Source organism: Beta vulgaris, chromosome 7 (assembly GCF_026745355.1).
Source record: "Beta vulgaris subsp. vulgaris cultivar EL10 chromosome 7, EL10.2, whole genome shotgun sequence".
NCBI lineage: Eukaryota > Viridiplantae > Streptophyta > Magnoliopsida > Caryophyllales > Amaranthaceae > Beta > Beta vulgaris.
In genome coordinates, this window is record NC_079208.1 from 24,292,696 (window position 1) to 24,303,648 (window position 10,953).

Genomic DNA, 10,953 nt, shown 5'->3' on the forward strand with positions numbered 1-10,953 from the left:
GAACATTAATCAAAACAAAGAGAAGAAGAACATTAATCAAAATATATAAACAAAGAGAAGTATACAAGAACATTATAGATCTGAAAATACAAGAACTACCTCCACACATTAACCTAATAATGTTTAAATACATAAAACAAAACCCTAATACATAATTTAAGGGAAAAAAAATTTCGGAAAAACTTAAAATGCCTATTTGGAGGCTTAAACGAACTCGGATGGCTTAAAAAGCCTAAACATCACAGCATAGCAGTGAGTTTGACTCGTTGGCCCGTTCCGCTTCCGAAAAGGTATCACAATAGGCAATCGGACTCCGTCGCCATGTTTAGTGCAAATCATTTCAAGGTTTTTGTCGCAAATGTTTATGGGAGTTTTTGAGAGAGAAGAGAGGATGAGAGAGAAGAGAGGATGAGAGAGAAGGAGGAAAGGAATAACGAGGGACGTGAGAGAGGAGAGAGAATGAGGGATAATATATTTGACGAATCCCCGCTCAATATTTCAAAGCCCGCGATTCCGAAATTTCAAATTTTTTCAGGAAGGGCTGCGCTTTTTTAAAAAGCGCATCCCTTCTTACCTACAGAAGGGCTGCGCTTTTTTAAAAAAGCGCAGCCCTTCTGCTTAGTAGGGCTGCGCTTTTTCGGAAAAGCGCAGCCCTTCCTGCGCAGCCCTTTCTGTTTTTTCCCCTAGTGGAGAAAATGGACCGGTTATTTAAAGGAACTTGGCCATAATAATTCATCATTCATTTTCATTTCATAAAAGCAAAATGAACAATGAAACCTATGCAAACATAGCAGCCGAGTTTGATGATGATTGTTTCAATCAGTGTTTTGCTTTCAACAATATCAATGAAGACAAGGAAGCCTTCATCACAGCTAAAAAGGTGAAATGGTAGGAAAAAATAATGAGGGTGTTTGGCGATGAACCTACAATGGAGCTAGAATACTTGGCGCTGGCAGGTTCAAGTGCTACCAAGGTCGGTGCCAACATCAATCTTTTATCCACCCATGTGTGTTCTAAGCTAGTAGAAAGATCACAAGATCAACTGCTAACAGTTTGCAAAAGATGGAGAAAACAGGTTATCACTACCTTTAATTTCCCTAGGCCTCAAACTATGAATTGGACATACGCAAAATGCCTAGTTCTATGTTGCACCCAATCCTCCCTCAAAGTGGTGAGGATGGAAGAAGGTCGAGATGAAGCTGAGTGGAGGACAATGCACTTTAAGTGCTTATGTCAGCTCTGGGAATTGTGGACCCACGAGAACTTCTTCTCATTGTTGTACTTATCATTAATTGACATGAGGTATGCTTGGGACAACAACTACCACAGACTTATTTTCAAAGCAAGATTCAATAACTCCCCTGAAGATGGCTACTACTTTGGAGTCACAAGAAGTTTTATATGGCGAGAATTAGAAATTGAACAATATCATGTCATGGTAGAAACTGTATGTAGGGAACATTTTCAAATGTTATCTCTAGATGCAAATATTTTTTAATTAATTAAGATGTAATCATCACTAGTGGAAAAATGAAGAAGGGCTGCGCTGAAAAAGGCCTTTAGGGCTGCGCTTTTTTACAGCAGCCCTTCATATTTTAAGTAGGGCTGCGCTAGAAAAGCGCAGCCCTTCACTGTGAAGGGCTGCGCTTTTTAGGTAAAAGCGCAGCCCTTCATGGCTAGAAAGGCTGCGCTTTTACCTAAAAAGCGCAGCCCTTCCTACCAAAAAAAAAATTAAATAAAATTTTTTTTTTTGACATTTTTTACTCATAATCTCACATTTTCTGAAATTATACAGAAGAGAAGAGAAACGAAACGAAACGAAAATAAACCCAAAACAAAAAAAGAACGAAACGAAAATGAAAAAAAGGAACAAAAACTAATATACATAAGAGAAGAAATTATAGATCTGAAAATACAAGAATTAATCAAAACGATGATGAAAATACAAGAACATTAATCAAAACAAAGAGAAGTATACAAGAACATTAAATCAAAACAAAGAGAAGTATACAAGAACATTAATCAAAACAAAGAGAAGTATACAAGAACATTATAGATCTGAAAATACAAGAACTACCTCAAAACATTAACCTAATAATATTTAAATACATAAAACAAAACCCTAATACATAATTAAGGAAAAAAAACCGGAAATACTTAAAATGCCTATTCGGAGGCTTAAACGAACTCGGATGGCTTAAAAAGCCTAAACCTGTTTGACTCGTTGGCCCGTTCCGCTTCCGAAAAGGTATCACAATAGGCAATCGGACTCCATCAGCATGATTCGTACAAATCATTTCAGGCTTTTTGTCGCATTTTCTGGGAGTTTTTGAGAGAGAAGAGAGGATGAGAGAGAAGGAGGAAAGGGAGGAGGGTCGTGAGAGAGGAGAGAGAAGGAGGAAAATGGATGAGGGACGTGAGAGAGGAGAGAGAATGAGGGATAATATATCTGAGGCCCGCTCAATATTTCAAAGCCCGTGATTTTTTTATTTCAAATTTTTTAAAGAAGGGTTGCGCTTTTTCTAAAAGCGCGGCCCTACTAAGTGAAGGGCTGCGCTTTTAGAAAAAGCGCAGCCCTTCTGTTATGTAGAGCTGCGCTTTTGTACAAAAGCGCAGCCCTTCCGCCGCAACCCTTCCTTTTTTTTTCCCTAGTGCATTGATTTTTATCTACGTATAGATAAATCATAATATGAATATTATGAATTACTTCTAATGGTAATTTTCTTAGATAATCTTTTTAATTGTTTAAACAATTAGTTTTTGTTTCATTAAAATAAAGTGAAAACAAATACGTGTCTTTTTACTCTTGTATTCCTCAAAAAACTGTCCCCATGAATTGGGCAGTCAGGAAAATTTAGTGGACAAATAAACATCGTAGTCTCTATATATATACATATATGTATAAAATCTCTAAAAGATTTGGGACTTAAAATGGATTATATACGCCTATCCATGTTTCATCAATGTGCCCCATAATGTATGTCATATCCATTAAAATTCCTCAATCATCATAACGCATTGAATGTCATATCAGGAGATAAGGGTGAATTTATGAAGAACGAATCCACTAAATGGATTTCTTCTATTAAAAAGTAATATGGAGATAATCCTGTCATACAACAGGATCTAAGATATACAAGGGGATCTAAAGTCGTTCAAATAGGGTTCATTCTAGATGTCATGCAAAAGTGGATATTTTCCAAACTTGAAAAGGATGATCAAGTTACATCTCTTTTGTTTTGCAAATCATGGGGTAAAATTATGACAGAAAAATATGGCAACCTAATATACCTTGGAGATATCTAAGAGAACTTCTGTCAAATGAACCACAAAAAGCAAAAAGGTTTATAGAATGGTGGATGGATCATCTTCAAGAGATATATTACAATACAAATGTGCGTGCCAAATATGGCATGATCTCATGATCTATGATGTAGATCCTTATTAGTTATTACAAAATAATCCTATATGCTCACATCCTAAACAAACTTTCTTAATGGATTTCACAATGGCTAGAAAGATTGTTCCTCCCAACCAAATTAAGCCATCCTAAAGAATTGTATGTCGATCACCTTAAAACAATGGAAGAAGTCACATTCAGAATATGGATGATATTGGCTATAATCATTGAAAGTCCATCTCTACTAATAATTTGTAGGCTCTAAGTATATCACTCCACAAATCAAATGGACACTTTGTTACGATCATTTTCAGATGCTTAATAACATTTATTGTGGTACATTATATTAGACCTCAAAAAGTTTAAACTTCATTTTAATATAAAGGCCCGGTCATAATATAAAGCCTATGAAAGAAAGCAATGAAACTCAAGGTCAATCAAGGTCTTCGAGATATGGAAATCAAGAAAGGACAAAGGCATGAGTAGTTAAATGAATGATCATGAAACGAGCCACATAAACAAGAACGTGTGCACTACAATGCATGAAAACAGTTATGATTTGAATCAAAGATGATTCAGATCATTTTCCTCTAAAGATGCATGGAATACGTAGCACATTGGTTTATAACTACAAGGAAGATCATCAAGCAAAAAAAAAACACAACACACAACTTGCAAATTACTTTTCTAGTGTAGCTTAGCCTTAGCCTAGCCAACCCCTTCTGAGGTTATAGTTTAGTTCATTATATCTAGAACATGTATTAGCACCAAGTTCGTTAATCCTCCAGTTGAAGCAAGAACTCATAGAGGTAATAATCTTCGTGTTTTCACTTTAGTTGTCCAGCCTAGATTATCCTCATGTGCTGGAAAACTTATTCTAAAAGTTTGTGATGAATGGGAATGTTTGGCTATGTTTGGGTATAATCAATAGATTAATTTAGAGGTGATCATGGGCTATGCCGGGCCGAGGGAAAAAAATTTGCACATTGGTCGGGCTATTTCGGGCCCAAAGCCCACTATTTCGGGTCGAAATTAGCGGGCTTTTCAGGTCAAAGTCGGGTCGGGTCAAAAAGTAGACTAAAAAAGTCATTTTTGGATTGCTTAAAGCCAAAAAAAATTCGGGTCGGGCCGGGCCAAAATGATCAACTCTAGATTAATTATTGCTGCTTGTTCTATTTATTGTTTTTCACCTATATTTATTAGTTGTTATACGTTAACCAATTAGATTACAACAAAGTACGTTAGCAAGGTTTAATCAAATTAAAACTAGTAACTCTCAGGGACTAAGACGCATATGGCATTCAGTTTCAACTATTGGATGTGCATTGACTTGTTTGCAAAGTCAACCAACTGATTTTGCACCCACAACTATGAAAATAAAAATGAAAGCACCTTAGCTCTTATTTTGCTTAAGGCTCATAATATATCAGAAACGGCCTTGATTTTAATAAGTATAGAAGATCTTAATCGAAAGAAAATTGATTTACGTGAGATTTCGTTAAATTAAGACATTTATTTCGGTAGACTAAATAGCTGAGTCAGTGTTGCCTAATAAAAAAAAAAAGTTGTGTCGGTGTGTGTTGTTTGTCGAGGCTCATATCTCAAATCTCAAGTCGATAGTGAGAATTCAGAAACCTTAGAACATATGCTTTGGGAAAGGGAGGTAAGAAAACAAGGTTTTAATACAACAAATGAAGGGACTACATTTAAAGCTCAGATGAAATTTAAAAGCACGACATTATGTATGATTGGTGCGTTTACTATTTGTCTATTTGATAACAGCCTAGCTAGAATTCACGTGTCAGAAATCTTAAGAATAAAAAGGGTTTTCTTTTATGTTGTATTAAGGGGCTCTAGCAAAATATACATTCTGTAAAACTATTCACTTCATTTCATGTTGTAACTAGTATTTTTAGCCTGACGATATCCCAATCCAGTTACAATTATTAAATAATCTATTATTTGTAAATTTCATAATTGATTTTATTAGTTTTTCATAAATTTCTATCTAACGCGAAATTGAAAAATAGACGTTATTACGGAATAAGTTGTTTGAAAAAAATTCTAAGGAATTGGAGATAAAAGTAACAATTTCAATGGAATGATAAATGCAAAGGGTCAAAAAGAAACGGAAATATTGTTTGTCCAAAAAAAACTTCCATTTGTTTTACTCCAAAAGATCCATTTGTTTTCATCCAAAAGATTGTTATCCTGAAATAATGTATTGAGCTCTTATAGGCATTTGCGATGCCGCTATTGCGATAGCCCTTCGGGTTCTATTTTCGGCCACTCAGCTTATTTGATAAAGTATTCGTTCTGGTTTGACAACAGTTACCCAATATTCGGGAGGTCCTCTTCCCGAACGGATATGAGTTTTTTTGGTGTAAGAGAATGTTATTACTTTAATGAAAGTGTTAGAGATTTTTTTTTAAAAAAAAAAAAACTTGTCGATGTTTTATAGTCACACACACACACACACACACAGATATATATATATATATATATATATATATATATATATATATATATATATATATATATATATATATATATATATATATATATATATATATATATATATAATATATATATATATAGGCGAGATCACATGAGAATGCTCCTTACGTGAGAAATGAGAATGAATCTCAACCACACGATTGGTTTAGAGTTACAACACTTATTCATTAGAGTTATATCCCTCTAAAAAAATTTGAATTCAAAAACAAAGTTGTTTTTTTTTAAATTTTTTTTTCAAATATATTATTTTTGGAGTTACATCACTTTTTCATTAGAGTTACATCACTTATTCATAAGAGTTATAACGTGTAAAATTCATTCTCATTTCTCATATAAGTATGCATTCTCATATGAACTCACTTCTATATATATATATATATATATACTTATAAGAATTCATTACGTTTTACTTTAAAAAAACCAAATATTAAAATTATAGTAGATTGGTGGTTAAAGTCTAACATTTTATTTCAAAAGGTATGTCATGTATTTGATTCCTAAGTAGCTACACATTGTTATTATTTTTAAATGAGATCATAAACATGTATATACAAAACTTTGGGAAGAGTGTCACGTGGCACCGTCACTTGGATAGGAACACCTTTTCATATATTTGTGTAGATAGATGTATAGATGCTTCTTTATTTTTACGAAAAAATATATATATATTGTTTCTTATTTCTTACAGGAATTAAAGAAATAAGTAAAAAAAATATTATCATTTGTATTGTTAAATCACACTCCATACTTGTATTGATAGGATAATTTTCTTTTTGAATTCAATATTTTCAATATTAAATATATATGGCTAAAAAACAAAGAAAAACTACATCAAAATTGACAAACAACATTAAATCATTACTAACGCTAATGCACGTGACATATTTTAATTTATTTTGTCAATTTGTTTAGCAAAATTCGACTTCCCACTCCTTCAAACCTCAACTACTCCCCCCCCCCACACTACGCATGCCTCAAACCCTATATTGAGTTCGTCAGTTCTTGGATCTCCCATTTGCATGCCGTTTTCGAATTTCCCTTGATTTAGTAATATTCAAGCTTCCATCAGTTTTAACGCAATTTGGAAGCTACGAGATTAGATAATTTGACATCGAAAACTGGTTGAATTTAATTAGAATTCTTCTGATCAGTAAGTTTGTCTTCAAATATGTCCTTTTTTTGCATTGAATTTTGGAAATTTCAATCTCTGATTTTTGAATTACCATGGTTTCTCCGTCTTCAGTCTCCTATCAATCTTAGTTTTTGTAATTCTTCATATCTAAAGATTGTTTTTCTCTTAGTCTCGCAGATATTGAACTTCCAATTTTTGTTGGATTCTTTGTTTCTTTCCTCTCATCATCTTGGGCCCTCGGCGGCTTGGTCACTAAGAGAACCAAATCAACCGATAATTGTTTTTCTGTTTATAACAGGTAAGTTGTTATGCTCTTATTTTCCATAATTCTAGTTTTGATTTATAATTGTGCTGTTCTTTGTGATTCTAGTTGAAGATTGAGTTTTTCTTTCATTTTTTTATAATCGTGCTATGTGTTGTCTAGGTAAATTTGGATTCATGCTTCTCTAGTGCTTTATCTTATTGTTTATCTTCTATCTCTTTCCTGATCCTGTTTCTTGAATGTTGATCTCTGTTTGGCATTTCATTCTGTTATAGATGGTAACGAGGCTGCTTCACCATTGATGCTTGTCAAGGATACTAAACTAATCCATTTGGTTAGTGATTGTATCTTCCTTCTAAACCTGATGAGATAAATGCTTCTTTCATGGAAGTCTTTAATTTGATTCATTAAGTTCTCTCATTTTCATTGTTGTTATTTTTCTTCGAATAAGTTAGACATGTTAGAGTCCTTAAATCCATAGGAGTGTCTTGTTTCCTTTGATGTAATTTCATATTAGTTGTTTCGAGTTGTAATGATTAAAATCATAGAATCTTTGTAAGCATGACGAATTATTAGCTTAAGATGTAATGACACAAGTTAAAATAAGCTAAGGAAGCACGTCCAAGGAAAGAGCATATGCAATGTGATTATGGCTGAATTTTAGGAGTTTGTTACACTCCTTGATCACACGTTTAAACTGCAACAACTTCCGTATCATCAAGGTGTGCAAGAGTGGAGTCCAAGTGATGCTTGAAGTATGTGAATAGCAGAAGCAACCCACATTCAAGAAGGGAGTAAGGCGCCACCAAAATAGGAGCAGTTGTTACTTCCTTTGCACGTTGGTAACTAGCCGTTGTGTCCTAGTTGGTAGTTTGTTTAGTTGGCCACTTCTACCTTGTCTTAAGCCTTGATTCGTACATGTAATAGTGGGTAGTTAATTTGTTAATTTCCTTAAGTATTTTGTTTAGAAAAAATCAGAAAACTTAAGTTGTAATAGTCTATAAATAGACGGATGAAATGAAATGAAAGACATGACTTTTATGAGTTAACAAGTGTTTTATGCCTATGCTTGACTAACCTTGGCAAGTTAGTTTGTGTTCTTAGGAGCTTTTAGATTGCTTGGTGGTGTGACTTATCCAAGTAGTTTAGGAGTTTGCTATTCAATCAAGCTTGTGGATTCAAGCCTCTTGATTGTCTATTTTATCAAATTCCCCGTCAAGGCTCAGTGCTGTACTCCGTGCTGCTATTGTTCGAAACATTAAAACTTGTATACTTCGAATGTTACTCCAATTATACAACATCTTGGTATCAGAGCTACGCTTAAATCCTATCCAATTCGATCATCATTAATCCCCAAACACATTCCCCAACAACCCCAAACACAAACAAACCATTTCGAACTTGTTCCAACCATGGGTGACGAATCTAATCCCCTTGCCAATTGGCGTGAGACCATGAGGGTATTTGAAGAAGAAAGGAGGGAGAGTGATGCTAGAATGGCCTTATTACAAGACCAAGTGAGGCAACTCTCAATTCGACTTCAACACTAACGAGAAGCATGTGACGATTCAGATGATGCAAGTGACATAACTTTGCGTACTAGGAGGCTCAACCCTCGACCTTCTAATGATATTAAGGTTGATATACCTGACTATGATGGTAAGCTTGATCCTGATGAGTTTGTTGAATGGATTAGAGCTATTGAGATAGTATTTGATTACAAGCAAATCCCGGAGGATAAAAGAGTAAAGCTTGTAGCATTGAAATTGAGGAAGTGTGCCTCAACATGGTGGGCGAGTGTGTGTGCCAAAAGAGAAAGATTGGGAAAGGAGAAACTAAGGAGTTGGGAGAAGATGAAGAAACTTCTCAAACAAAAATTCTTGCCAACCTACTATGTACAAGAAAATTTCTCAAAATTCCATCACCTCAACCAAGGAAGTAAGACGGTTGAAGAGTATGCAAGGGAGTTCGAGGCTTACATCATGAAATGTGATGTAATGGAGGATGAACCTCAAACATTGGTGCATTTCTTAGGAGGCTTAGATCCTTCTATTGCAAATGTGGTTGAGTTGCACTCGTACTCAACCCTAGAGGAGCTAGTTCTGTTAGCTCACAAGGTGGAACGTCAAAACAAAAACAAATCCAAATGTAAATGGGACTCCTCTCGAACCTTTACCAAGCCTACCCCATATTCTAAACCAAACACAACCTTTCTAAGCCAAACACATCCTACTCTTCTAAGCCACCCCAAAAGATTGACACCAAACCAACTGTGCCAAGAACCCCTTGACGTTGTTATAGGTGTCAAGGACTAGGGCACATTGCCTCTGAATGTCCTAATAAAAAGGTCATAACTCTTGCGGAGTATGAAGCCATAGAAGAGGGTTATGAAGAAGAGGAGGAGGAGGAGGAGAATGTAGAGGAGGAGGAAGAGGGACGTTACATTGGACTTCATGATGGTAAATGTTTAGTGGTGCGAAGAACTCTTAGTGGTTTAGCTACTAACGAGGATCAATTGCAAAGAGAGGCTATTTTCACACGAGGTGCACCATAGGAGGCAAAGTTTGCTCCTTATCATAGATGGTGGCAGTTTCACAACCGTAGCCTCATAAACTTTGGTCACTAAAGTAAACTTGAAAACTAACCCTTACCCTAACCCATATGTCATACAATGGTTGAATCAAGGAAAGGGAATACATGTCTCTTCACGTGTATTATTAGCTTTCACCATTGGAAAGGAGTATAATGAGGAATTGTGGTGTGATATTATTCCCATGATTGCGTGCCATGTTCTATTGGGAAGACCCTGGATGTTTGATAGGAAGGTGATACATGATGGCTATAAGAACACTTATGCCTTTGTGAAGAATCAAAAGAAGATTGTCTTAACCCCTTTGTATCCACGGCACAAAGAGCAAACCAACAACAAGCCAAAATCCCAGTGTCGTTAACCACTCTCATCAAATCATCCTATCATGAATATGAACCATTTCAAGAACTCATCTTGAGTGGTTTAGATCAAACCCCTCATCCACCATCTGAACCCCAACACCCTTTGCTAACCCCTCTGCTTAAACAATTTAAGCACGTTTTTCCACAAGAAATACCCCCTGGCTTACCCCCTAAACGGGACATCCAACATAAGATTGACCTTATTCCCGGAGTTAGCCTGCCTAACAAACCTGCTTATAGGACAAATCCTAAAGAAACCGAAGAGATAAGGAGGCAAGTGGAGGAATTGAAGGTGAAAGGCTTGATTAGGGAGTCACTTAGCCATTGTGTTGTCCCTACATTGCTCGTGCCTAAGAAGAATGGTGAATGGCGCATGTGTGTTGATAGTAGGGCCATCAATAAGATCACTGTAAAGTATTGTTTCCCTATTCCAAGGTTGAATGATCTTTTAGATGACTTACATGGTTCGAAAGTCTTTTCAAAGATAGACCTAAGGAGTGGCTATCATCAAATTTGAATCCATGAAGGGGATGAGTGGAAGACGGCCTTTAAAACAAAAGAAGGCTTGTATGAATGGCTAGTTATGCCATTTGGGTTATCAAATGCACCAAGCACATTCGAGAGGTTAATGAACCAAACCTTAAAACCTTTTCCTGGTCGATTTGTAGTGGTGTATTTTGATGATATCTT